The 23,212-nt window shown below is 52.2% G+C and overlaps 1 protein-coding gene across 1 annotated transcript in view; it reads left to right on the plus strand.

Annotated features, from left to right (window-relative positions):
- Nucleotides 1-5,692: 5,692 nt before the first annotated feature.
- Prdm11 (PR/SET domain 11) overlaps nt 5,693-23,212 on the plus strand; it is a 73,623-nt gene continuing 56,103 nt past the window's right edge. The window contains exon 1 of the mRNA XM_028778565.1: nt 5,693-5,709. The gene's annotated coding sequence lies outside the window, so the exon portion shown is untranslated. The remainder of the gene's footprint in view (nt 5,710-23,212) is intronic.

Genomic DNA, 23,212 nt, shown 5'->3' on the forward strand with positions numbered 1-23,212 from the left:
AGGCAGGCAGGCAGGCAGGCAGGCAGGCAGGCAGGCAGGCAGGCAGGCTTCATTTCAAGGGGGCAGCAGAACTCAGAAGCAGCAGCCATACAATGCTGGCTTTGCAGGTATGAAAAACACAGGACTGAGGAGCTCATGGAGTCTTGCTGAATGTTTTCAGAGAGCTGCTAAGTCCAGGCAATGTATATGGGGTTAGAGTCCCTGCAGGGAGGCCATGAGAGGCTATTACAAACGTGAAGCAGGGAGCACAGGATACTAGAGATGTCAGAACTATGAGACACTCATCCAGAGAGCTGTGAACATGGATTGGAACCAGCCCCGGAGAAAACCTGTGTACTTGAATGGCTGGTGCTATCCTAGTGTTTTGGAGCCCAGCTGATTTTATCACAAGCTCAAGATGCTAGACATGGAGCTCAGGATTTGATGTTTTCCATGTTTGGTTTTGGTTTCGCTTTTGTGTGTTTTTCACTTGTTATGTCCTCTTTCTTCAGTTTTGGGATGGGAAGTTTTACTCTATGCCATTATATGTTACATGTATTTTAATTCCAGAGTAGTGCACAGTAAGGGACTGAATTAAAATATATATTTATTTATTTTTATTTTATGTGTGTAAATACTTGCTGGCAAATATACATATGCACCACATGTATGTTTGGTGCTCACAGAGGCCAGGAGAGGAGAATATCAGATCCCCTGGAAGTAGAATTATAAGTGGATATGAGTCATTGGACAGGGCTGCTGGGAACCAACGTCAGATTCTCTATAAAAGCAGCAAGTGCTCATAACTGCTCTGCTCCACCCTCTCTCCAGCCCACATACTCCAGGCTTTTTTTTTCCCAAGTTCTACACCTTTGGCAGTCGGCATTTTAGTTTTCAGCCCTGTGTACTGTTTGTAAGTTTATGATGTGGTAACAGCCACGTAAGTTACCAGTGTGTAGAGTTTGTTTGGTGAGTCCTCATCCTCATTACAATTTTTTTTTTGTACAAACGTAGGCAGATATGACGTGGAACATTCCTTACTCCTTGGTCCAGATGTTTTTATTGAGCCTGGTATCAGTGTGCACATCCGGAGTCTCCATCTTCCTGGCAAATTTCTGGATTTGAGTGCCCAGGGAGCACACCTCTTAAAGTCCATTTCATGAATGCACTTGTGGATTTTGATGGTATATCTTTGGGTCACCACCCCGTTGATGGCAGAATGGCCCTTCTCCTTTTTGCCACGATTCTTTATGGAAGCTATTCTGCCAGGTTCAAGTTGGAAAAAAGGGTGAGACTCTGGACTTTTAAAGTGTTGGAATTGTTCAAGACTCTGGAGAGTTTTAAAGTCGGACTGGAGAGGGGGTGCTAGAGAGATGGCTCAGCGCTTAAGGCCACTGATTGCTCTTCCAGAGGACCTGGGTTCAAATCCCAGCACCCATATGGCAGCTCAGAGCTGTCTGTAACTCCAAGATCTGACACTCTCACAGAGACATCCATACAGACATAACACCAATGCACATAAAATAAAGGTCAATAAATTAAAAAAAAAAGGTCTCTTGAAGTTGAACTGGATGCATTTTAAAGTATAACAATGTCATGAGACTTTGAGGTAAGGGGTAGAAGGTTATGGTGTGAACACATGTTTGGGGATCAGGTTGACAAGGCGTGGAACTACAGTATGTTCATTGTCAACCTGACAGAATCTAGACTCGCCTGGGAGATGGACGTCAGTCATGCTTGTGGGGTATTCGTTTGCTTAGATTAATTGGTGTGGGAAACCCATCTTGATTATTGCTGAGGCCATTCCTGGACTGTAAGACAGAGAAAGCAGGCTGAGCACTAGCATGTTGCCATCCCTCTCCTCCTCTGTGGACTCAGTGCAACCCCCTCCTTCTCACCATTCTGCCTTCTAGCCACTGTGGATTGTGGCTTAAACCTCAAGCTAAAACAAGCCCTTTCACCGTGAAGTCACTTCTTTACAGAATATTTCCCCATGCCAACAGAAAAGAAGCTACGATTCCATGGCAGTGGGGCGAGCTTGTGCAAACACAAACCAGAGCCTGTGTCTCCCAGCTCTGAGGCTCAGTGGCTTCTGCTCTTCACACAGACCTCACTGGGGAGGCTGGGCTTGGACTCCTCTGCTGCCTTCTTCATCTTCACCACTTCCTCCCATATTGTGTCCTCCTTCCTGCCTCAGTGTCTACACAGTGGCTGTGTCCCCTGCAGAGACTCTGCTGTTCTTCTCTTGGTGAGACTGACTTGTCCACCTAGCACATCCCCCATCCCTAAAGTGCCACTTCCTCAGAGAGGTTGTCCCTGTCTAAGGATAGCCACCAGTGCCTTGGGCCTCCCACCCCAGTCTCCCACCTGAATCCTGTTGCCTCTCCTTGCTTGGCACACAATAGAAATCTATTAAATGACCATGGCTCCTCCAGAGGGAAGGGGCTGTCTCCTGCCATGGCTCAGTGGGATGGATCCTTAGGGGACACTTGGGGTGTTGAGTTGGGGATGGTGGTTTGTGCTCCTGGGGAGCTAGCAAGAGAGAGGCAAGCTGCCTGTCAGTAGCTTACAGAAGAGCATAAGGACCTGACCCTGGCCCTTTGATCTTAGCCTTTGCCAGCAGCTGTGTGAGCAATCCCTTGGTCTTAAGCCAGTCCCTCTTTCCTTCCAAGAGACAGATCCCTCAGCTGTTGGGCAAGTGGGCACGACCAGAATGGAACCATGCCTGGCCAAAAACACGGCCCATGGGATGCAGGTCACTTCAGCAACTCTTCCAAATGCAGATTCATCTGAAAGATTTATGTCTTGCCATTAACAAAGGGAAACATTTTTAATGAAAGGCAGAGAAAACAAGGCTCGGCCAGTAGGATGAGACGTGGAGAAACAGAAACGAGAAGGAAGCAACTGCCAATGCTGTTGGGGATGAAGATGGAATTTGGCTCTGAGCTTCCTGGCAGCCCAAGTGAAAAGGGAAGCCTGATGGGTTACAGAGTTCCTCTCATTAGCAAGGAAGACGCCTGCTGGTTCCTCGGGGGAGATGTAATTTGTTCCAGTTTTAGTTTTTCCAGGCAATAAATCCCGAGTCAAATTTCTCCCTTGAGGTTGTAAAAGATATCGTCAATTGATGGGATAAACAATATGCTTGTCTTATGGTAAGAATCAAAAACTCTCCAGGGACTTGGGGGCACCCAGCACGAAGCTCAATGGATGTGGGTTTTGTTTGGGTATTCTTATTTTTTAAAATGTATTAGCATTTACTTGTTTTCAAGACAGGGTCTCTCTCTGTAGCACTGGCTGTCCTGGATCAGTATCCTTACTATTAATGGATCTCACACAGAGTTTTCCTCCTGAAGAGCTAAGACTACTCATAAATCACATCTCGATGACGTTGTGGGGACAATTTTGCAAGGAGAGGCAAGGGAGGAACCTGGCTTCCTCTCACAACACACTGGTAAACTCTGTGTGTGGAGTATTTGTGGAAGAAAGCAACGGAAATCCTTAGTTGCTTCGTGGGAAAGAGCAGCTAACTTGAAGTGGCAGAGAAGACTCTGTCTGATGGAGGAGGGAGGCAGTCCGGCTGAGTCTCCTCGTGTCTCCAACTAGCTGTGTGATTTCAGGCATGTTGAACCTCTCTGAGCATGTTGCCTCTTGGTAAAAAAATGATACTTGCTTTGGAAGACAGAGAGGGGAAAGGGTCAGTGGCACCAGATGTATGTGTGTGTATGCCATGCACTCTATTGATTTCAGGAAAATTCCAGGGAGCATCTTCCACCCACAGTTCTGGGATTCCGCTCCAACTTAGCCAGAGGCAAGCTTGAGACACATACTGACCTTGCCTTGGTCACGTCTCTAAGGGGTCCCACAAGCCCTGTCAAATGGTTCAGACCAGAGAAAACCAGTCTCCAAGGTCTGCTCATCCTTCTGACCATGGCCATCCCCCCCCCCACCCCGTTTTGTTCCTGTGCCTCTTTCTGGTCTATCTCAGGCTCTTCATCCTACCCACTCTCTGCAACAGGCACAAGTCACTGCAGGCCATGTGTCAAACCCCTGGGCACTTTGACACCTCCAGGTCTTCACTGTTTGCCTTCCTGGCATGTGGTCCTGTGGATTCCTGGCCCACCTTTGATGTTGTTTCATGTAAGAAGAGACAAGTGGCTAATTCCTCAGCCTCTCTTCATGGGCCTGACCTCTCCCATGTGTTAGTCAGAACTTGAGGTAGTCTTACAGACTTCTGACTGGGCTGGAGCCACACTGGTACACACAGATCCAGATCTTCATCTATATTACCCACAATACCCGGTGCTTCAAAAAGCTACAGTTGTGGACACAATGCATCTAGCCATTTCCATAGTTTTACAGCTGCTTCTGGGCTCTTTACACACACCCTCAGGGCTCTCCCTAGAGCTGGCAGCTGGACCTTATAGCTTTGCAAGATGAGGAAACATGGTCAGAGCTACAGACACTCAAGGTCATACTGCAAGTGACAGACGAGGGATCCGAAGAAGCGTTTGTGTTATCAAGGTCAAGAGAAATAAGCCGAGAAGTTGCCTCCTCCCCCAGCCCCCATCGGGTCTCTAGGAGCTACAGCATCCTCAGGATGCTTGACCTCGGAGAGCCCTCTGGAATCGCCCTGGTGGAAGCTCCTTTCCCTTGATAATCGGCTCCTCTGAGGTGACACCTTCCTGGACTACCTGGACTACCTGGCACTGGGCAGGCCTTCCAAGATCTCTTACTGGGTTGGAATCATTTTTGGCAACTTCCAGCCTAAGGTGAGGCCCTTCTATGGCCAGGAAACCCACTCTGCAGAAGCCTCCCCTTGGGGTCATTACAAAGAAGGGGTTGCTTGGGGTATGGTGGTTCTGGTTTCCATCTGACCACTCACACTTTCTTTGAACACCCCAGCCTAATCACATCCCTTCAAAATCTTTCTTGCTGAGTGCCATTTCACAGATCAATACAATGAGGCACCAGACAAGGAAAGTTAGAGAGCAGTCGGTCCCAGTTTTGTATTGATTTGGCACTGTACTTTGACCTGAGCAGCAAGTGACACCCACCCTTTAAGCCCAGGTAAATAGTTAATTTTTCTCACAGCCCCCAGGGCCTTTCCCCTTGATGTTCCATGGGACACATGTTACTCAACTTCAGTTGATACTTCCAAACTGCCGAGCACCCAAAGGGTTAAAGGGGCCCGGAAGGGGACCCAGTAAGGGTTAAAATTATAAACGCATTTATCGCCCTCTGACTATTACTGGGCTGTAGACCGACAGTGTTGAAGCCGGGCAGAGCCAGGGGGCACCCTCGGATGGACTTGCGCAAACGCCACAACTTTCCAGCACGACCCCCTGAAAGTATCCCGGGCGCAAAGTTGGCGCAGCCCGCTCCTCCTCCGCAGCGTCGCCCTTCCCGTGGGGCGCGCGGCGGGGACGCGCGAGCTCCCGCGCGGGGCCGGCTCGGGGGACGCGGGGCTCAGCGAGGCCCGGCTCCGGCCCCCTGAATTGGGGGGTCCGCGTCTGCCCCAAACGCCGCTTTCTTCCGTTTTCCATGTCATTTCCTGTACTAATAAGATGGTGGTCAAAGCAGGGGAGGAGAGCAGCAGCGAGTCGCCGCCGCGCTGCCGCTGGCGCTGAAACTTTGCCCGGCCGGGGACCCCGCGCGCGGCCGCCCCGTCCCGCCGCGTCCCGCCGCCCCGGCCCCGGCCCGGCCCGCCGCCCCGTGTGGGAGTCCGCGAAGGTGAGTGGGCCCGGTGGCCACCGTGGCCATGAACGTGAACATGGCTTCGGAGACGCTGGGCGGCTCGCCAACCGGCGCGGGGGCCGCGGCGACGAGCGCGCGGGGACACTGGGGAGCGGGGCGCAGGCGGGCGACGGGGCACGGGCCGAAGCACCGGGAACGGGGCGGGTCCCAAGGTGGTCCGGGCCCGCAGGTCGCCGCCGCCACCCGACGCGGGCCTCGGGCGGCCCAGCCTCCGCCTCCTTCCTCCGCGCACTCGCCCGCCTTGTTCCACTGTAGCCTTTTCCACGGCTCCGCCGCGCGCTGACGGACGCGGCCGTTGGCCAATGGGAGCGGCTGCCCGGGCCCGGCGTTCGCAAAGAGAACGTGTAGACAGGGGGCAGGGCGGGGCGAGGGCGGGATGCAGCCGCTGGCCTAGTTGCAAGGACCTGGTCGCCGGTGCTCCGGGGCCAGGCTGGGGGGCTTAGGAACCACATGCCGCTCTGTGACCTGCCGCGGGCCTGGGTTGGCGGAGGGAGGGTGTGCCTTTTATCTATTTTAAGTCTTGGTTGCGGCGTGGACTCTTCGGGAATTCGCCCCTGAGTGTCGTCTCCACCCCCCACCTCCTCATTCCTGGTCCCCAAGGTACTATGTGATGCAGAAACTGCAGAAACTTGGTGGCCAATGACCTTCCTCCGTCAAGGCCAGCGTGCCCTAGGCAAGTCGCTGCAGGGACTACTGAGCAGTCTTGGCTAATACGGCAAAAAGTTGCTAGTGTCTTGAGCCCATCAGAGTAGGAGCTCAGACCTTTAGAATGGAGTTGGTGACCTAGAGGAGGAAAGCCTGTCTTTTGTTTTTTGACCATGGGCTTCATGTGAAGAACAGCCGTGGTCTATGGTTTAGAGTGATCCAGAAGAAGCACACCCAGTCCTTTGTGCATGGGGACTGCGATCGATCGGTGAAGGGAGACTGCTCTTCATCTTGGGAACCCTATAAGCTTTGGGAGTTCTGTCTATCTGAAGCAGAATAATTTTTCATGAACTATGATGCCCGTGGCACCCCAGCTTGCCTTGCCGACTTGTTCCCTGCAGAGGAAGACAGGGACTTTCCTAGGTGTTGGTTGGCGGTGTAGGGTGTGTGGGTCAGAAGTCCCATATTCCTCTCATCCCTGGGGAGTAGGGCATGGTCCCTGCTGGGAACCTCCTGGGCACTCGGCCCAGGCCCCTTGGTTTATTTAGTTTCATGGAAAGGGCATCTTCAGGATCCTTCCCCACGGGGCTTTAGATTTTTCAGGGCTGTAGTTGATCTTTTCAAGAGGGTTCGCCTTCCCTGCAGTGGGTTCAGTACAGACTGTCTGGGAGTCAGCTGGGAGAGGTCATTGAGATAGGATCAATCAAGTACCTGGCTCAGGGTCAGGCTCCTGGTTTCTACGGAAGCTAGCTTTGATCCTGGGCAATGCTCTGTGAACCATCTTGGTTATCACAATTGTTTGCTAGACCCCAGCCTGCTCCAGCCAGCCCCTGACTGACAGTGCCCCTAAGGAGCAGGTGCTCTCAGGGTGTGGTGCCTTCTGAGTATCCGTCTCAAGAATGAGGAGCACTTGTCCCAGGAATCTTTAATCTGTCATCACAGTCATCACCTCCAGCCTGAGTTACTGGAGCTTTCTGGTCCAAAAGTTTCTTACGTTGGTTCTCCAAGGTGTCTGATGAGTGTCTTCCCTCTGGCTTACTCTTCACCTAGACTCCACGTGGGGTCAACGTGGGGTTATCAGAAAGCCTGAAAGAGGCAAAGACAATTGGAGGAGGAGTTGGGGGATTGGAGTTATACTGCCTTTGTGGTTTCTCACTTGGGGATTCAAGGGTACTCCTGGCCTTCCTCCATAAGCTTCCTCCAGCGTTGATCTCAATGGCATCTCTGCCTGCCTCATCCAGTCAGCCCACCCATCTCTAAGCCCAGGAAGCTCTCTTTAGTGAACCCAACCCATCCCGGCCTCCTAACTTCTCCCCACTAGCACATTGGGGAATAGCCTGTTCCTGTTGAGAGTGACCTTGCTTAAACATTAATGGTCTAAGTCAGCCATAGGCCTCAGTCAGCCATACGTACCTACTGACACAAAGTCTTGGCCTCTGGGGGAAAGCACTAACCCAGTTAAGAACAGATAGCTATAGATCTTATGGACAGGTAGCCTTGGTGGGAAAGTACTAGCCTAGATCAGAACAAATGACCAATAGATCTTATGGACAGGTAGCTTTGGTGGGAAAGTGCTAGTTTAAGATAAGAACAAATGACCAATAGATCTTATAGACAGGTACCTAACGGTTTGTTCTGCTCTGCTCCTTCTGCGAATTTTTCACCCAGCCAATATCCTGTTCTGGAGAACATCTGTACTCCCCCTGAGAACACCTGCACTCCCCAGAAACAAAGAGACCCTACATCATCCCCCTCCCCATATCCTGCTTCTATGTGTATATGACCTGGTGTGGGAAAAATTGAAATTTGACAGCTTGATCAGACTTCTTAACTTGCTATCTGTTCCTTGCGTACCCTTGTTCCCTAGTTCTCTCTTCCAGGTCCTCTGATCCCAGTTCAATGCCCCGCAGGTCTGGGGTGTGTTCCCAGGACAACTGCTAGAGTCTAAGATAAGGCTCTAGCCCTGTTCCCTGTGGAACAATTGGGGTCACCTTGTGCTCCCCAGTCCCTGCTCCCATTCCCCCTCTAGTCTGCCTAGTGCACTTCTGATAAAGGACCAGGTTGTTGCTAGCTGTAATGTCTGCCTATAACATGACTCTCCCTTTCCTCAGCCTCATCTCCTGCCCTCCTCACCTCTCTGTGCCCAGCCCAGTCTGCCCTGGCCAGCCTTTCTTGGAATCCTAACCTAGGATTTATGAATGAGTACAAGACGGTGAGGGGCAGAGTGCAGTGGAAATGTCTGGTGGCTTTTGTTATTTTGTTTTTAGATTTATTTATGTGAACACACAATCGCTCACACCAGAAGAGGGCATCGGATCCCATTACAGATGGTTGTGAGCCACCATGTGGTTGCTAAGAATTGAACTTAGGACCTCTGGAAGAGCAGTCAGTGCTCTTAACCACTGTGCTATCTCTCCAGCCCCCATGTCTTATGATCTTTATTACCCTCCTAAAAATATTTCCAGCAAATCCAGGTACACCACAGGATTGACTTCAGATCCTCTTATTTTAGGTGGAGTCCATGTGACTAGCTAGGAAGTTGGGACCCACGGAGATGTCTTGCCTGTGGCTCCAAGCATTTATCTGTCAACGCAAAACTCTCATAGGGTCTCATTCTTAGTGGTGAAACATCTGAAAGCAGGATTGGAACAGTTTTTGTGTCACTCCATGGGCAGTACACCTTGGTGGTCCACAATAAACATGCAGTACAACTGAGAGAGAGACCTTTGTTGTTTGAAACCACTGAGACCAAGTCTGGCTTATTCTTACAGGATAGCTTATGTCTCCTCCTCCAGCAAGCCTTTCTGGGTTAGCCTAAACCTTGGGTTACAGGTGTTTCTGGGCTCATCCTCATCTCCTGGATCTGTTTTCCTGTAGCAACTTCCCACACTCTGGTGTTGTTACTTGGTGATGGTCTTACATCATCATCAGACCATGGGCCCTATTTCAGGTTAGTGGCTTGTCTGAGAGCTGCTAGGTGAATGCCCTCTGTGAGTACTTGGCCCTGACTGGGAGTCACCAAGGGCAGAGGTTGAGGACAAGCACTATGCCCCAAGCCTCTCTGAGCTGCAGTCCCAGCAGCAAGGCTTCAGGCACAGCCTTAAGTAATGTGTAGAGGGCAGAGGAGAAGCTCTTGGTCCTTGCAGGTATCTGGACCCAGCAGTGCTGAGCTCCAGTAAACTATGTTAGGCAATTTCAGGAGAGAGAGAGGTGGAGGGAGGATAGGGTGAGATCAGAGACCTTGAGATCACGATCACTGCTGACTTAAGGGGTGATTCAGTGCAAGGGTGGGGGTGGGGTAGGGAGAGGATGAAGACCTCTAGTGTTCCCTGGGGGTTACACCTGTCAGGCACTAAGCACCCCATCCTGAATAGGTCAGTTTCTCAGGACAGTGAAACACCCGAGGTCATATACTGTCTGAGGCAAGGCCATTCATTTAGCTAACAATTTTGGAATCAGAAGGTCCAACAGCATGGCCCCAGCTCCAGGGAGATGTCTTAGAGTGTCTCCATGTGCTGGATAGCACCATGAAAGGGGCACATGATCTGAGAGATCACATGGTAAGACAGGGAGTCTGGAAGGAAACCTCCTCAGGGACGAACACACACACACACGCACACGCACACACACACACTACAATAGCTCCTTTAATGACAGGGCCCTCAGTGACCCAGGAATCTCCTAGTAGGCTCCATGTCTTCAAATGCTATCACCTCTGTACTGTCACAGGGCCTTCAAACAGGTGAACCACACTATCACTAGGATACACTCAAGTGTATCCTCCCTCTATCATATTCCACAAGTGTTTCACAGATGGGGAAACTGAGGCTTTAAGGGGTGGGGTGAGAGGTATAGAGCTTATGGCATGGTCCGAATCAGAAAGTGGAATGTCACCTGAAAGCAGCCTTTTGGAGCAGAGGCAGAGAGCCCTGGGAGCTCCCCGGATAGGACAGGCAGGATGTAGAGGGAGAGAGAGGAGAGCCAGCAATGTAGGGAAGGGACCTGCGGCCAGCCTTGGAGAGGCAAGAGTGACAGTGGCTGGTGAGTGTGTGGGTGTGAAAGGCTGGAGAAGGTGTACACAATAGAGCAAGCTGTTGAAAGTGTCTTGTGAAAGTGTCATGTGGGGTCAGTGGCCCTTCTGGACACCCCTCTAATATCGACGTTTGAGCAGAGTGCCTGGCTCAGGAGTACTCGGGAATGGGGCTTGAGGACTTGTTCTGGAGCTGGCTGGTAATCTCCACCTCTGACTGGAGCCTACAAGTCCTTGGAGGCCCCAGAGCCCCATGTTCTCAGAGTGGGGCCAGGGAAGGGCTTCTCGGCAGCTGGCCCAGGGGCCATGGTGGAAAAACAAGCTGTGCAGAAAGAAAAAAAAAAAGCCAGAAGAAAGAAAAATGTGTGTTGTTATTTTTAAAAAGCCTATTTCCTATTGCAGATTTGTATCTGCTGATACTGAGAGGGCTGATGTTCACACACACACAGTGTACCTACACTTGTGATATCCCCCAGCACAGCCCCCCCCCCCCCCGACAAAAGGTTGTAGGAGGGGAAGCCTGGACCTGGGCCCGAGTGTCATCCTGCCCTTTGTCCCTTTGTGAAGCTTATGTATTCTTGCTGTGCCAGGCTTGGGGCCACCAGTCCTTGCTTTACACTGCTCACAGGCCCACACAGCTAGGCATCAGGAGTGGTGGTCATAGCTTACAGTTGATGGGAAAGGAGGGAGCTGTCGATTCCCAGTCAAGGCCCAGTCTCCTCAGTGGGGAAAGCCTTCAGGATGGGCTTTGAAGGATGGGCTGGATATAGAGGAAGAGAGAGAAAGAAGAGAGGCATCAGAGTGGGCCAGGCCTGGTCGGCAGCCTCGGAAAGAGTGGGTCTGTGGTTGTTGAGTGTGTGGGTGCAAGAGGGTGGGACAGGAGCCCCAGCTCCCTGGAGTACTGCTTCCCAGTTAGCTCTGTACTGGCTCATTGTCTTCAGCACCAGAACAGCCAAAACTACTGCCTTCTGGGACATTTTCCTGTTTAGAATTGCAGCCTGCACAACTTCTTGTCGCCACTTCCTGCCTTTTCTCTTTATAACATATCTTACGCCTTACTTACCTGTTTTGTTTACTTCTCCCTCTCTGTTCTTAGAGAGTTCTAGAATATCTGGCGCTTGGTTCACCCCTGTGAACAGTATAGGGTTTAGTGATTGTGACCCAGAAGCTGTGTGGAATTGTGAATGAATGAAGTGCTCACTGCCTCACAAAGTGCTTTCCCTGCACTTCCGTCGTCTGTGTTCCCGTCTATGGCTTGAGACGCCTAGGCTCAGAAAGGGAGAGGGCTTCGCTGTTGGTAAGCTATGCAGCTGGGATCTGAACCTGGGTCACCTGGTTCCTGCTTAACCCTGGCCCCAGTTCCCAGCTAGGTTGGGATAGCTGTGCTGGCCAAGCAGTTTGCACACCAGTGGGCTGCAGGGAGCCTCTCATGGATTTTATGAGACATGGTGACCAGATCCTTGGTTTAGAGTGTACAGGCTGCATGTAAGCGGTTGAAGAGATGATAGAAAAGAGAAGGAAGCCAGCAGAAGGAGATGATTGCAGGTCGGAGTGGACAGATGAAGGCTCAGCTCAGGTGGGCAGAGAATCCTAATGGTCATCATTTGGTTTGGGAGTACTTGGATCTGGGACCTCTAAGGGAGAGGGAAGCTGGGAAGATACCAGGTTGGTGGAGTTGGCATTGTGCCCTGCAGAGGACCTGCTCCTCAGGTCAGGTCCCTTGCCTTGCTGCTTGGCAGTAGGGGTGTCCTAAAGGGAGGAGGCCACTCCCCTGATTGACTGTTCCCTACCTGTGGAGTGGGAATGATAACCATGCTCAGCCTGTACAGACAGCTCACAGCAAGCACTGGGCAACCAGTGACTGCTCTAAGGTCTACTTAAAGCCACCTTCCTAGATGGAAAGCCACTGTGCCCCAGGGAAGCATGTCCTGGGCATGGACATAATCTTGTATTCCTTAGCAAGGACAAGGTACCTGGAAAGAGATGGACAGAGGCCTCTGTGCTCGCCCTGACCTGGTCACACCCTCGGGCACTCATTTCACACACTGGCTGCTGCTTGAGGCCATTGAGCCTGTCTGGCTCCAGTTTCCTTTTCTGGCCACAGAGATGAGGGTGTCAGTCCCACCTTATATTCTGTGGAAGAATTTCCCTCTATGTTGTCAGTACCAAATTGAACACACTGCTCCCCAAGCGGGGTTGGCTGCTGGAAGGAACTCATTTTGAGTACTGTGGTCCTTGACAACAGTTGCTTTTCACATCCATTTATGGAAGGGGGAACCTGGGCTCAGAGAGGTCACTTGACCAGCTGAAGAGCACTTCGACTCTTCCCAGTCACCCTGTGAAAGCTACATCACAAAGGAAGTCTTAGGGGCTACTTTATGTCTTATCTACTAACTCCCAGCAGGTTTCTTTGGTGATTCAAAACAGATTTGATTGGTAGGGTCTTGGCACAGTTGTTTTCAGGACCCTTTTCCACCCTGGGAACCTTAGAGTCACATTTGGCTAGACCGAAAGTCTCAGATGAAGTGATGATGGGGGAGGGGAGCATACATGGGCAGCTGGCACCCTGCCTCCTGGCATCAGCCTCAGAGTAGAGTAGCTGTGGAGGGCTGGGTTCTATCTTTTCAATGAGAAACACCTGAACCACTGGAGCTTTCCGTGGCCTGTGGATTTTTCTCTCCCCTCTGCCACAGAAGGAAACCCAGCATTCTCCTCCTGGTTCTGCCTACTCCCAAAACCTCTATCCAAAGTCCCAAGTCAGGCAGGCCACCTCACAGGACACACCATCGTGCCATTGAGGAAACTGAGTGTCTTAGTCAGGGTTTCTATTCCTGCACAAAACATAACCAAGAAGCAAGTTGGGGAGGAAAGGGTTTATTCAGCTTACACTTCCACATTGCTGTTCATCACCAAAGTCAGTCAGGACTGGAACTCAAGCAGGTCAGGAAGCAGGAGCTGATGCAGAGGCTATGGAGGAATGTTACTTACTGGCTTGCTTCCCCTGGCTTGCTCAGCTTGCTTTCTTATAGAACCCAGGACCACCAGCCCAGGGATGGCACCACCCACAATGGGCTGAGCCCCCCCCATCACTAATTGAGAAAATGCCTTACAGCTGGATCTCATGGAGGCATTTCCTCAAGGGAAGCTCCTTTATCTGTGATACCTCCAGCTTGTGTCAAGCTGACACACAAAACCAGCCAGTACACTGAGGCTCAGAGATCAGAAGTGACCTTATAGGAATCATTTGCTTTAGAGAGGCCAGACTCCAAATCCAACCTTCCTCTGTGCCCAAGGACCTTACTCTTGGGTGTATTTGTAGCAACCAGTGTCCATACTCAGGGAAGGGTTGTTAGTGAACACAAGAGAGCAGGCTACAGGTGGTATATGGTGTGATTTAACCCTGGGCTGAACTGGTGTGGACATATCTGAGAAGGCAGATGTGGAGCCACCCAGCCCTCCAATCCCAGAGCTCCCAGACTGTTATCTCCCACTTTCTAGAACTTTCCTGGAGGGAAAGGATGAGGGCCAAGAAAGGGCTCCACTGCCAGCTTCCCTGGGTGATGGAGTGCCTAGCTTGGGATACAAGAGAGGCTGAGTAGACCCTCAGTTCCTGCAGGGAGGAAGCCTGTTATGAGAGAGTTTGTCATGTGGCAGCACATGGGGACCCAGATGCAGTGGACCCCACATTGTCATGGCCTGAGGTAGGGTGTGATCTAGAGGGTGGGGAGCTGTTGATGGGACCTGGGTCAGACCTCACAGCTCCAGCAGAGTCAGGATGACTTGTCTTGTATATGTCCCTGTGTATCTGTGTGCCTGTAAAGCCCCTGTGCAGACAAGCAGGGTTCCAGGAGACAAGTCAAGAGTAGCCAGGGAGGTTGGTGTTTGCCAAGGATTCGATGTCCCAGCCAGGAGGTGTGGTGAAAGTGAGAAGCCTTCCCCTCAGGAAGGGGAAGAGAAGGCGTACCAAAGAGACTTGTGGCTTAGTGGATGATGGGACAGGACTTATCCCTCCCGAGAAATATTGAGCTTCTTGTGAGTTTCTTCAAAGACCCAGAACCAGCCATGCCTGAAGGAGGCGCGCACGCGTGTATGTGTGTGTGTGTGTGTGTGTGTGTGTGTGTGTGTACAGCCCTGCTAGCCTCATCTGCCCCACTGTGCTGATGTTACTGGATATGTAAAGGTTAAATGGAGGTCCAAAGAAGTGAAGTGACTCTGGAGTCACACAGATAGGAAAGGCTGGGCCAAGATCACCCACAGTGGGTTACTGCAGGTGGTGCCGGGGCTGAGTGATCTTTGCACTGGGTGACTGGTGGTTTTCCTGTTTCATCCCTTAGCTGCAGGGTAGTGCAGCAAAAACATAGAATGTGAAGAACTATAGCCCAGGCCAGTCTCCGGCATGGAGGGCTCTTGGCACCAGTGCAGCTGTATTGTGGGGTGGTTGGACCTATCTACGCAACACTGTCATCACATATGTGATCAGTATTCCCTTGGGGTCTGGGAACGCAAGCACACTGCTGGATGGCTCTTTTTCGAATGCTAGGCTGACAGCAGCCTGGCCCATGCCACGCAGGGAATGCTGGGTAGACCTCTGCCCTAGGTGAGCAGCTGGGAGTTACTGTTCTGCTACAGATCTGTCAAGGGAGTGTCACAGGTCTGTAGGGAGAGAGGTATAGATTTGGAGAACAAACTGGAGAAACTCTTACTGCACCATGAGGTCCCCAGGCCATTTTCATGGTGGTTTGCAAACGCAGCCAAGGGCCACTGTTTGGAAGCTGAAACAAGCCCTACAGACTGGAAGGACTTGTGTGGAGCTACTGAGATCTTGATCGGTCCTTAGTGGGGGTAAGATGCAGCTAGCTTTCAGGTAGAGAACTTCTGTCCCTGTAGCAGGAGGCTTGAATGTCATGGTTATTTAGAGGAGGGACAAGACCACCCTAGGGTACAAACCTTCTTTCTTACTTGTCAGGGAGGCTGTCCTTGGGCTCAGTGGGGTGAGTTGCCAGGGAGAAGCTATCTGCCCATTCTATGAGGCAGTCCTGGCTGGTGAGCCAGAAGGCTCTAGACTGAGGCCACAGCCTTCCTAGGCTGTCCTGGTCATGAGCTTGTGGTTGCTGGCTGTGGGTAAAGCTTCATTCCCCCCCCCCACACCCCACACACACACCTCTAACACTAGAGTTGCAGGGGTGTGACCCGGAGAGCAGCCAGTGGAGTGTCCAGGTTCTTTGGGGCCTGGTGGGGCCTGTGCAAGGAGGGAAGCTGGGGCTTGTTGTGGAGGCTGGGGTTACCAGGGTTGGTGGCCTACCATCTGGAGAGCTGGGGTCAGAAGGGACAGTGGCCTGCAGTTGTTTCCCATGTTGATTTCCTAAGGGCCACACCTGGAAGCTGGGCCCAGCCTGCACCACTCCACCAGGGAGCACGGCATAGTGTGAAGAGGTTACTCCCTCAGCTCTCTCCCAGGCTCTTTTCTGAGCTTGAGGGACCCACCTTGTCCTTGGTTTCTGGGAAGAACCTGAGGTGTGCCTGGGCCTGCATGTGGCCACAAGCCCAAGGAGGGGGGCTGCCCAGCAGGGAACTGTGGGAGCACCCCTCCCACTAGCACCAGCCTCTCCCTTCTCCTTGGGGCCCTGTTAAGGGTGCCCCTGGCTCACTCTTTCTGTTAGGCTCCCAGACCAGCTGGGTCCTGCAGCAGCCGCAGGCTGGGCAGCTGCTGTTCTGGGGAGTCTGTACTCCTGCAGAATGGGGCGGGGCAGGCCTTCTTCACTTGACCCAACTTGGGCTTCAGGCCAACCATTCTGGAGTCACCCAGGTGCCTTGGCTTTGACATGGCTCTGGTCACACTGGAAGAGTGTCACTCTGTGGGGAGCAGATCCTAGGTCAGTGGTCTCAGGTTTACCCCTGCTCCCTGCTCTCCCCGAAACTGGCAGCTTCCCTGGTTAATGTCATGCAGGACTACTTCATGTCCCTGTTTCTCAAAGAACACCTGAAGCCGGCTTGGCAGGGTCCCCCAATGTAATCCTCTAAGGTTGCATCCAGGAGTCAGGGCTCAGTCAGGTACTTGGTTTGTCTCAGGCACCATTTTGTATCCCCCCAGTAACAACTCCCTGCTCCCCACTTCTCTGCCTGTGCTTTGTTTGTTTTGAAACAGGGTCCAACTATGTAATCCTGGCTGGTCGGAAACTCTCTGTGTAGATCAGGGTGATCACAGCTTCACAGAGATCTACCTATATCTGTCTCCTAAGTGCTAGAAGGAAAGGCACGTGCCACCACACACAGCAAGCCTCACTGTCTTGGAGCCCAGACATTGCCCATTTATTTTCTTGGTACCTTGGGTCTCCCTAGAGTGTGGCTGTGACTGCTTGTGTTAGAGGAGCCTCTGTTTTTCACAAAGAGATGAGCTGGCATTAACTTATTCGTAGCCAGCTTGGGAGATTCGCCATTGGCCCAGTTGGCAGATGAACCAACTGGGGTTCCCGAGAGTTCAGTGAAGATGGTAGGGACTTGTACGGATACTTGAGGGCAAAGCTAAGGCCCAGATCTATTCTTCTGGGCTCCTCTGTCCACACTGGAGTTGGCTTAAGGTAGAGATGTCATCAGCATTTGACTATTACATGGTCCTGACCTGAGGTTTAGCTGGGGCTGTGCCAGGTTCAGCCTGTTTGAGGTTAGGGTTCACTGGACAGTTAGGACCCTTGCCTGGGTACAGTGTCACTGTCAGGTACTTAGCTCCATGAACACTTGGTATGTTTGCCTGCTTTCTCCTCTATCCTTTTGGAACTTCACCTCTGAATCATTCCACTTAGAGGCACTCTCTATCCCGAAGTACCCCGGAAGCTGGACAGGAAGGAGCTAGGCAGCTTCTGGGAGGGAGGGTGCAGTCGCTGCGGAAGCTGGGTGGTGTGGGAAGGGAGGGCCTCTCTCAGTAGCCAGGCTGCTCACCTCTGACTGCCTAAGCCATTTCTTAAGTCACAGTGGGACCCACATTGCCAGCCTCCCCTTCCCCAGCTTCCCTTTCCCCAAGGTCTACCATGTACAGTGCTTCTTTAGAACGAGTCCACATGTGGATAGGTAGGCCTTAGGCTCGTGCTTACCAGTCCTAACCAGGCTCAGCAGGGACACCCGATCCACCTGTCCATGGGATATTAGAATTCTCTCTGATGCTCCCACTGCTACTATAGGTGATTGTATTGCTGAGGGGTGAGGTGGATCACTGTTTCCCAAGGCAGATCTTTGTGTCTTTTAAATTTTGTTGTGCTGAGTTTTAATCCTATAAAGATCGCACAACTATACATTTGCTGTAAAAGTGGAATGTTGACCAATAAGGCTTTCCTTAGCGGGCTCCACATTCCCGGCTCTTCCGCAAGGCTAGCATCACAGTTGCTGTAACCCTGCAGAGTTCTTTCTGTATACAGTCTCATAGTATGTAGCACATAGACAGCAAGAGTTGTCTGTAGTATTGATTATTGGGTATGTTAACTTTCAGCATTCTACCTAGAAAAGTCTGGCTTTGTGTGTGTGCGCGCACAAGAGAGCGCACATGTACCTGCACGCTTGCTGCCAGAATCTGACTCTCTCACCTAACCTAAAGCTCACTGATTTGGCTGGGCTGACTGGCCAGCAAGCCCCAGGACACTTTCTGCCTCCTCAGATTTCAAGAACACACTGGTGCACCTGGCTTTTTTACACCTAGGGTTTGAACTCTGGTCCTTATGCACAGTAAGTACTTTCCTGACTGGGTTGTCTTCCTGTTCTCCCCCACCAGCCCCTCTTTGCTATGTAGCCCAGGCTGGCTTCCAGCTTGTTGGTCCTCCTGCCTCAGTGTTCTGAATACTGAGATTACAGGCTTGAGCCGTCCAAGCCAGTCTGGTTATGTCTTCACATGGAGACCTGCCATCTTTTTAAAGACACTAATACATACAGTACTTGGAAGTCATTGTTAGTTAGCAATTCCCCTCCTGATGGACATTTAGGTTAGCTATGATTTTAGTCCAGAGCTTCCTTGGGCCTCTCCGGAGTTGCTCTTGCTGGGTTATGGAAACCTGCTGTACTTTTAAAAATGTGTTATCCGATATTTAAAATGTGTCCATTGAGAGTTTATGAAGAACCAAACACCTTTCATGGATGCCAGTTATCCCAGGCTCTCATCTTTTGAGTTGGATGGAAAATCTGCTTCCCTGGCTCCCAGAGTCCCCTCTCCTTCACAGTCTCTTTTGCTGTCCTTGTTCTAGTGGCACAGTTTTGGCGAGCTGCAGGGAAGCGTGGTGGTGGTCCTCTGAATCAGAACACCCAGGTTGAAATCCTGACCCAGCTCCTCCAGAGCCACCATTTCTAGAACTATGGCACCTCTGTGGCTTGACCATACCCACTGAGAACCAGAAATAACAGCATTCTTTCATGTCATTGAGCAGCCTCGAGTACCAAAGGCTGGCCAGGCAAAGGGTAGGCGCCCAGCAGTGTCCCTGTCATGGGGTCCTGCCTCTGCCTTAGTTCACCATCACCTCACTGAGCGCGGAGCCCATGTCCCTGGTGAGCAGCTTGGGTTGACTCTCGCCTTTGTGACGCCTCCATTCCCCAGTCACCAGCTGTCCCAGTGGACGCTGCTGCCTGGGAATGCAGCCGGTGATCAGATTTCTACCCTGCTTGGCCCTGAAGGTTCTGGACTGAGGCCTGCAGAGAGGGAAAGTGGCTGTCCTGGTCATTTGCTCTGAGGAGGTGGCCAGGAGCATAGTACCCAATGTAACCCCACACCGTGGACACATTTACTGGTTTTCAATGGGGCCGTTGTGGCTGTGGATTTGATCTTTGTTGGCCTGTGGGGTGGGCAAGAGAAGAAAGCAGCTTGGGCCGGGCCAGACTGTCCCCTGGGAGCTGGGTGTCTTAGCACCATGTTGGCCCAGGGAAGGGTTTGCCTCAGCCTCTGGAGTACATCATTCTCCTGGTTCCATGTTGAGAGAATGGCTTCTGACTCTTGCCTACAGCCCTTGCAAGCAGTAGAGGATGCCGTGCCTGACCAGCTTGCTGTGTGAAACAGGTGCCCTGGCTGTGGCCGTTGCCCAGGAGGAGAAACCAAGGTTACAGATTCCTAAATGACATTCTCAAAGCCACCCACATGGTTGACCACTGGCAGGGCTGGGGGTGGTAGCCAGGCCATCTGGCTGTCTATCCACTCCTTTCTTACAAGGCCACCCAATGTGATCATTTTGGCAGAGGGTGGCCAGCCAGGCAGTCTGCTTAGCCTTGCTTCTCTGGGCAGTGGCATGTGGTCAGCGAGTGCAGACAGCTGGGATTACATTTTAAAAGCAGAGGAGTGTGTGGCTGGCCCCAGCCCAGTCCTTCCCAGCACCGAGCCATGCACCCTCCTGGTAGTTGAAATGGCCAGCTGAAGAGCCGCTGCTCCAAGGTCCTCTGCCCTGTTAGAGGGAGTACACTGGGGACTCTCAGGGAAGCACAGAACAGCCATCACTGGGCCAGTTTTCAACTGGGAAAAGTAAGTCTCTGAAAGACTAATGGGTAGAGGGTGCTGGTGGGTGGCAGGGCATTAGCCTGCCCCCTCTGTTCTAGCTGCTGGCTCCTTCTGGTCTGCTGTCACCTCATTCTGAAGGTACTGACCTGGCCATGCTCAGAGTGAAAGTCGTGTGTATAGTGTCACAGGGATTTGTACAGGGGTCTGGTCTCACACCTCGATTGTGTACTGAGCGCTTACCTGGGCTCGGTGATGTTCAGTACCTTGCGATGAGCCAGATACTCCTCAGAATAACCCATGGCGGATGCTGTTGTTAGGTCCCATGTGTAGCTGGGGAAGCTGAGACATATAATCCTCACCGTATAGCCTAGATTGGCCTCAGATTCACAGGGCTCCTCTTGCCTCAGCCTCCCAAGTGCTGGAGTTGCAGGTGCACTTGGCTAGCCCCATCCCTTCTTCTAGCACAGGCTGTGTGAGCAAGGGGTCCATCAGCCTGTGGAATAAGGGCTTTTCTGCGAGGCACTGGTGACTGTCAGGCTTGCGGGAGATACTTGGACTCTTTGCACACCAGTTTTGATGGAAGCGACGCATGCAGTGTTTTTTGAAAGCGCTGTACCCAGGGCCCTGGCCACAGCAGCTGTGCTCACTCTGGGAGACCTGCAGCAGAGCTGATCTGACTACATCCTAGGGAATAGGTGGTGCTTCTCCCAGCTGGCCACACAGCAGCTCAGCTGCCAGCTACTGGAGTGGAAGTACATTCTCTCTGCAAGGGTGGCTGTGGCTGTTACTGATGCTGGCTTTGGCTTCCTCTGGGGCCAGAGGGACTGAGGGGCAGACAGTGTGCTCACCTTCATACAGGACACTTGTGCTGCCATTGAACTCTTTCAGCCTACAATGCTTGTCCCTGCCCCGAGCCTATCTTTAACAAGGCTCAGGAAGGTGAGGTAACTTACCTGACTCGATTGCCTTCAGATGAACCCCTCCTCCAGTGGCTCCTGTGTTCCTCATGGATCCCACAAATAGAAACAGCTACCTAGATGAGAACTAGACCCAGGGTCTCTACTGGACCTGGTCAGTCCTACGAGTGACACAGCCACATAGGCCCCTGTATAGGCCCACATAGTCCTGCACTCCCTCACCCAGATTTACTCTCTGCACAAACAGCCCAATAGCAGGATATCTGCAATGGTATTTACACTTGCCGTGTGGCCTTTTGTAAACCCCACTCCCTGGGTTAGTAAGGGACCTCCCTCCATCTTGCCAGTGGATAGAATATGGAGGGCTTGGTATCCAGAGCCCAAGACTGAAGAACACATAGAAGGTATGGGGGGCTGCCAGTGTCCCCTTGTAATGCCCACCTGAGGGCTGGAGATCAGGCAGAAGTGCCAAGCATGGGAAAGCATACCACCTCGTGGAAAGCAGGGATCTGGGTTCAGATCCTGCTTGGTTGCCCAAGTATCCTCTCTGAGCTGAATCTTCCTCACCTGTGAACCGAAGGCAATGGGATGGGCACCCAGGCGTTGTCTGTTTGCTGGAGGTCTGCTGCCAGGGAGGGGACAAGGAGGGACTTAGGAAAGCTCTAGAGTCTGTGCCAGCAGCCCAGGAAGCTTGGGCCAGAAATAGAAGAGCCCGGAGACAGGGGCTCCAGATGGCCAGGCTGCCCTCTGCCAACCCCAGAGGCCAACCCAAGCCTGTGTACAGTCCTCCCTCCAGGGACTGGTCACAGCATAAATTACTCCTTGGCAGGTTGGACTAATTTTACCTTCTTGGTTTTCATGATTCATTTCCCATTGGGAACCTGTGAGAGAGACGGAAAGGGGCTCTGCTGGCTGGGTGCTGGGTGCCAGCTGCAGTGGCATGCCGTGCCCGTGTGAGGTGCCCCTGGGCTGTCAGGGTTTGGTGTAAATGGGCTGCAGTGGATCCCAGGGCTGGAATCCATCAGTTTTTAACATAGCTTATTTTGGGCTTCTGTGGTGGAGTTAGGAGGTTGACAGGAAGGTGTTTGTTACATGCTGGTCCAGTGCTGGGAGTTTGCGTAAGGCAATGGAGCCCAATCACCTCATTGTACAGACAGGTAAAATGGGGCTCAGTGCCTAAGTGGAAGAGGGCCCAGGCTCAAAGCCTGACTTGTTTCATTTTATAAAGGGACAACAGGAGGCTTCCCTAGTTGTGATCACACCAGGGCATCTCCCTCTGGCACTTGCCTTTCCCGATTCTACTTGGGCTGCTCCTTGTCGGGACCTGGCTGCCTATGCTCTGATTTCTGGCCTCCTGTACCTCTGGGAACACACGATGTCATCCACTTCAGCTCAGAGTCTGCGGGGTTCAGTGTAGGGGAGCAGTCCAGAGGAAGTCGAGCTGGCAGGCTGGATGCTTCCCAAGTCATCATCTGGGACTTGTCCTCAGTCTGTCACACAGGTCGCGAGCTCAGAAGCCCGGCACAGGAAACACAGGAGGCTGACTGGCTGCCTCTGGAGCTGGGAGACCCGGCTGGCTCATCTGAGCTGGGCTCCCACTTGCCTCCAGCACACCACCATGTGGAGCACCTGCCCAGTGTGACCGGCCTTCCTGACTGTAGAGAGCAGGCTGCCCAGGCTTTCCTGCAGAATCTTCTGTTTCTTTAAAGCTGGCAGAAAGAAAAGCTGAGATAGCAACAGCTTCCAGTTTGCCACCTACACTTCCTTCCTTCCTGTTGCCTCAGGGTGGAGCAGGTTCTCTGGTGATTACCTTGTGGGATCCTCTCAGGAAGGCCTGTCCTCCTGTGCAGGATCCCTTCCTTTCTCAGTTGTAGTTCGTCACCTGTCCTACAGGCGTGCCACCTGAAGGCGTGCTACCAGGAGGGTAGGCTTTGTGCAGGTTAGACTCCATACAGCTGCTGTGCAGCTTTGTTCAAGCCACTTAGCCTCTCTGAACTTCCGTCTGAAAAGCAAAGGAAAACTGTTTGCATCGTTGTGGACTTTATAGAATTACAACCTGCCAGAAACTCAGCTGTCATGCCAAAATGGAACACAAGTAGCTCAGTTCAAGGTCCAAGAGGATCCTGAGAGCTCCAGGCAGCGTTGGCTCCAGGGGCTCACACAATGTCTTCAGGACTCTGTCCAGCCTTCTCTGTTTTCTTCTGTACTGACTCCATTCACAGGCAGCCACTGGGGTGAGGTGGTGGATGAGGGTGAGGCACAAGCTGGGCAGCAGGCACAGCTGTTGTGCTTCCTTTACACTTTGTAGTGGATTCCTGAGATGTTCCATCTCTTCATCCATTGGCTGGGTCTCCTACCTGTCCACCCTGAGGGGAAAGGAAGGAAGGAAGGAAGGAAGGAAGGAAGGAAGGAAGGAAGGAAGGAAGG

Source organism: Grammomys surdaster, unplaced genomic scaffold, assembly GCF_004785775.1.
Source record: "Grammomys surdaster isolate TR1022 unplaced genomic scaffold, NIH_TR_1.0 338, whole genome shotgun sequence".
Taxonomy (NCBI): domain Eukaryota; kingdom Metazoa; phylum Chordata; class Mammalia; order Rodentia; family Muridae; genus Grammomys; species Grammomys surdaster.